General features: G+C 44.2%; 1 long non-coding RNA gene across 1 annotated transcript; it reads left to right on the top strand.

The window, feature by feature from the left end:
* The first annotated feature begins 2,680 nt into the window (after nt 1-2,680).
* Nucleotides 2,681-4,504, top strand: LOC122211044. Its single transcript, XR_006198434.1, has 3 exons — nt 2,681-2,813; nt 3,080-3,150; nt 4,218-4,504. It is a non-coding gene; the product is annotated as an uncharacterized LOC122211044 (long non-coding RNA).
* The last annotated feature ends 1,119 nt before the right edge of the window (nt 4,505-5,623 follow it).

Below are 5,623 nucleotides of genomic sequence, written 5' to 3'. Positions count from 1 at the left end.
CATGAACTACGTTTCATCAAGCCTGGGATTCTCCTAATTCTACCCCCGCTTACCATCTCCATGGTTTCTACTGGGACAATTTACCTCCATGTATCATCTGATCTATCGTGATATCTCCTCACTCAGCTTCCTGTTTCTACTCCTGCACCATTAAGGATGAATCATGCCAAATATAACCTCTTATTGCAAGACTCACTTCCGCTGGCTTAATTGCAGTCAGAATAAAACTCCAAACTTCTTAAGGTGGCTTGTAAGACCCTAAATACACTAGTCCTCCAGCCATACCCCCTTCTCTCTATTTCTTAAAATTCCAAACTCATTCCCACCTTGGGAGTGAGGTCGTCTCTGCTTGGAAGTCTCCCCTAGATATTTGCATGGCCAGCTCACTAACATCATTCTGGAGTCAGCAAAGATGTCACTTCCTTAGAGAGACCTTCCTTGAGCAGCATCCTTCCAACCGTCCAGTATTCTCTGTCCCATTTAATTTATTCTAGTTTCTTAATTGCTCTATTTGAAATTGTGTTCTTTGTTTCTGTGCTTATTTTATACCTCCTCTTGCTATAATGAAGGGAAAATATTTTGTTTCTCATTTTTACTACACGGTGCCTAGAACAGTGGACCTGGGCATAGTAGATGCTCATTAAATTGTTATTGCACGGATGACTAAATATCAGCTGCTGTTTAACAAGCACCTATTGTGTATCTAGCATTGAACTAGGAGTGCATCTTGTTTGTTCTCTCATCCTTGGCCAAGGATTTGGGGATCCAGACCCATCTAATGGTCTCCCCAGCAAATGGGTCCCCTGTGTGAACAAGATGTTTGAATTCAGCACGAGGCGAGTATCCATTTGGAAGCACTTTGGGGAAAAAAAAATTCTAATTTCTAAAATTGTAACACAGCTTCCTCAGCTGTTGATGACACCCTATTATTGATAGAACAAAAGTACACTCCTCCCCTACGTGTTGACATCACTCTGCAGACCGGCCATGGTCTAACCTTTAATCACTCCTTCCATGCCTCTACCCACCGTCCAGCCACACTGGACTCCCCTTGGCTCCACTCATGCTGTTCCCCTGGCCTCAATTTCCCGTCTCCATTCTGCACCTCATGAGGCCATATTCATCCTTTAAGAGCTAGCTCAAATGCTACTTCCTTTAGAGAGCCTCTCTTGCTTTCTTCCCTCCCTAATTGGAATTAATTACTTCCTATTCTGTGCTACTCCGCCATTTTGTTCATCCTGCTATTATGACATTGAATTATAACCAATTGTGTGTATATGTGTGTACACACACACACACACACACGCACACACATTTTGCATCTCTTCTTTTAGATCTCCTAAAGTGCCTAGCAGAGAACTTAGCACAAGAGGATTGTATTTGTTTGCTAGGGCTGCAGTAACAAAGTATCACCAACTGGAAATTCCTATCTTACCGTTCTGGAGGCTCGAAGTCTGAGATCAAGGTGTTTGTGGGGCTGGTTCCTTCTGGGGGCCTAAAGGGAGAATCTGTTCCATGCCTCTCTTTCACCTTCTAGTGGTTTGCTGCTTTGACATTCCTTGGCTTTTAGAAGTATCACCCTGATCCCTGTCTTCATTTTCATATGGTACTTTCCCTGTGTATCTTTCTCTGTGTCCAAATTTCTCCTTTTTAAAAAAAATTTTTTTTTTAGTGTTTATTCATTTTTTGAGAGAGACAGAGCGTGAGTGCGGGAGGGGCAGAGAGAGTGGGAGACACAGAATCTGAAACAGGCTCCAGGCTCTGAGCGGTCAGCACAGAGCCGGACGCGGGGCTCAAACTCACAAACCGTGAGATCATGACCTGAGCCGAAGTCGGACGCCCAACCGACTGAGCCACCCACGTGCCCCAAATTTCTCCTTTTTCATAAGGACACTAATCGTATTGGATTAGGGCTCACCCTAATGACTTCATTTTAACTTGGCTCTATCTTATTATATATCCTATATCCGAATAAGGTCATATTCTGAGGTACTGGGGGTTAGGCCTCCAACATATCTTTTATTTTATTTTTTTGTGGGGGGGACATGATTCAACCTGTAACAACTATTTACTCATTAATGATTGGACTTGAACTGGAGTCCTCTTCTGGAAAAAAGGAAAAAGCACCCATCTACCGTCCATCTTCTTTCCTAGGTTGAGTTTCTTGAGGGCCAGGCCTGTGTCAGATTTATTTTTCTATCCCCAGTACGGAGCTCTGGGTGTGGCACATGGTAGTTGCTCAATAAGTGAATGATTAACCGTAAATACTTATCCAGATACCACTTTCTTCAAAGAAACCTGGCATATCAGGAAGCTCCAAAGGCTCTAAAAGGATGGAATCGCACAGAATGGTTAGTGGGTTCGTGCAAATCAGCCTAACATTTAGTGTGGCATTTTTCAGTCTAGCAACAATAAGATACATGATGTTTTGTACCCCATACAATACCTACCTACATGAGTCAGGTATGGGGACCAGGCGAAGATAGTATAAGTCACTTACATTCTCTCATTTACCACTCGCAGTGGTGTTCTGAGGTAGGTACAGGTATTGGTCCCATTTTGCAGAAGAAGAAGCAAGACAGATGTCAGGTGGTCCGGAGTCATGCAGCTGGTCGATGGCAGAGCCAGAATTCCACCCCAGTTCTGAGACCAAAGCCAGTGTTGTGAGCCACCACGATACTCTGCTTCTCTGCTTGTCTTTTAGGCTATGTTTGTGAGACACAGCTTCATGAGTTGGAAGGGGCTTTGAAGATCATTTTAATCAACACCACCCTCAGTGCAGGGGCCCACACTCCAACCTCCAAGAACCAGTGGTATGTTTGTAGTATTTCCAGGCTTAAAGTTTGTTTTCCGTAAAATGAGAAAGTTGGGCTCTGTAGTCCCTACCAACTCAATGATTCTGGGATCATTTGAACATACCCAGAGAATGCTTTATTCTGAGGGGTGTGACTGGAGGCTGAAACTAAAAAAGAAAGTCCATAATGAGTCGATGGCTAACCCCTGCGGCTCTCCCTTCTTTGTCTTGTTTGGCCCCTCTGAAGCAACAGAAAAATAATCTATTCCTTTTTTCACATGGTAGCTCCTTATAGATAGCTTTTCTTCGTTGACACCACCTTCAAGGACTTTACCACGCTGGTTTTCCCCTTCCTGGTGAGTGCCATGTTGTCAGAGAAATCTATCTTAAAATGCATGAATCGGAAGGAAGGAAGGTCTGAGGAAATTGAGTAGCTTAGTGGCTGCTATGTGCAAAACTTTCTTCAAAGCACTGACTCAACTCTGTTGCCCTTTTGGATGCCATTGTTTCTGCAGAGCACCTCAGCAGGAAATGAGGCTGGCCAGTTCCTCCGGGGTTTCGTTAAGACTATGAGGCAGCCACAGCCCCGGGGCCTGCTGGAACCCACCAGAACTCTTCAAACACACCCACCTCTTAACTCTTCCACTTCCTGCATTGATTCGGGCTGTTCTTAGGTCCGTCTTTATCTTGTCAGTAGTCTAGTCAAGTCTCAATTATTGTTATTTTTTTGGAATATCTCCTGGGGGCGATATTTACCTTCTCTTCCTATTGCCTCTTCCCTTGGCCAGACCCTGAGACACTGGTGCCTGGCTTCCCACCGTAGGCTCCCTCCATTCCTGCTCTCACCTATCCCATTTACTGTTGTCAGAGTAACTCTCCTACAACTCAGCCTCATCCCAGAACTCCTTAACCCCCTGCCACACCCCTTCTCTGCCTGCCAGTCTGTGGCCAGTGCCCCCTATCTAACTGACCCACCTTCCCATCATCCTCCAGATGTGCAGGTCTCACAGCAGTGTCTGTCAGGGTGAGAATGAGGCCTCTTTCTTAGTTTTCATCCAGAGAACAGAGTACACAGTATGTAGTCCGCAAAAAAAAAAAAAAAAAAAAAAAAACCCCAAAAAACAACCAAAAAAAACCTTGTTAATAAATTGATCTGAACTGGAGTGCTTTGTGAAGAACAGACACCCATCTGTTTTCTGAAAATGAAGAAAAGACTTATTTATGTTCTTCTCGGAGCAACAAAAGGACCAAGTCTGGCTGAAACACTTTGATTTTGCACACAATTCCCTTGTTTATTACAAATTCTGAGATGTTGGGTATATAATTAAGGAAAACAGCTCTCCCCACATTAATTTTAGTCCCCAAAAATGCATCCAATTTTACCAACTCAGAGGAAGGTATTAAGGATCCTAATATTTCTCAGGTGCCAAATCCAGATGGTGAGGATGGAAGTTATTTTCAAAAGCCCGATCACGAAGTGCACGAGTGGAGGACACGGTGGCTTTGGGTTTCTGTCCACGTCCTCTCCAGGAGGGTAAGGATCGGCTCGATTTGCAGAGCAGTGTGAGGCACCCCCAGGAACGGCCCCGAAGGTTCCCACTTATCTGCAGGTCAGTTCCAGGAGAAAGATGTTAGGTTCACTTCTCTTTCCAACAGCAGATGCTTTTTTAAATCTTTGGGATCTGTTCCTTCTCTCCTCACTGACAGCCCAGTCCCACATTGATATCCAGGTCTCCCAGGAGTTTTGGAAATCAGAACGCCCTAAAGCAAACTCCCTGCATTACTTCCGGCCACCCGAAGCCATTCCCAAGACGCAGGCTCTGGGCCTCTCTCTCCGGGCCCAGCTTAGGAGAGTGCGGGCTTACAGCTGGGGACCATGGACAACTCAGTCCGCAAAGTCGAGGATTTGAGGGAAGTGAGAGTGTAGGTTTGTTCTTCTCAGCACATCATTTGGCACGGTCTCTGCTTTCCTTCCATGTGTGACACACATTCCCATGTCTTGCAAAAACTCTGGCAAGCCCTTGGGGAGGAGGGGAGATTAGCGCGGATGGATGACATATGGAAGCTGCTACAGGAAGTACACGCTATCTAATCTGGATGGTATTTGGGGATTGAACAAAGTAGAATTGTTAGGTCTTGTAATTACCAAAACAAATTCTTAAATATAGATGCTGAGTAAGTGAGATCATAGCATCATGCAAGGGCTATTACAGTATGTGATTTCATTGAGCCATTTTACTTTTTTAAATTTAAGTTCAAGTTAGATAGCATACAATGTAGTCTGGTTTCAGGAGTAGAACCCAGGGATTCATTTGTTACATATGACACCCATTGCTCGCCCCGAAAAGTGCCCTCCTTAATGCCCATCACCTATTTAGCCCATCCCCACTAGCAGCAACCCTCAGTTTGTTCTCCCTATTTCAAAGTCTCTTATGGTTTGCCTCCTTCTCTGTTTTAATCTTATTTTTCCTTCCCTTCCCCTATGCTCATCTGTTGAGTTTCTCAAATTCCATATATGAGTGAAATCATATGATATCTGTCTTTCTCTGACTCAGTGAAATTTATAACTCATTGATTTATTTGATAAACATTTATTAAGACTTGTTTGTGCCAGGCATGTAGCTAACTGCTGGAAATATATCTAGCAAGTGGGAGGAATTACTGAATTGTGCACATGCACGTGCACACACACACACACACACACACACACCATTCACATTCACATAATCTCCTTTTGACACCTGGGACTGTTGGCCTCAAGCACCAGCTGTGGTTGCTTGTTTTTGCTTCGGCTACCTGATTTCCTTATTTACTTTTTCCCCCTGATTT

Source organism: Panthera leo, chromosome F2, assembly GCF_018350215.1.
Source record: "Panthera leo isolate Ple1 chromosome F2, P.leo_Ple1_pat1.1, whole genome shotgun sequence".
NCBI classification, from domain to species: Eukaryota; Metazoa; Chordata; class Mammalia; order Carnivora; family Felidae; genus Panthera; species Panthera leo.
This window is presented reverse-complemented; position numbering and strand designations above follow the sequence as displayed.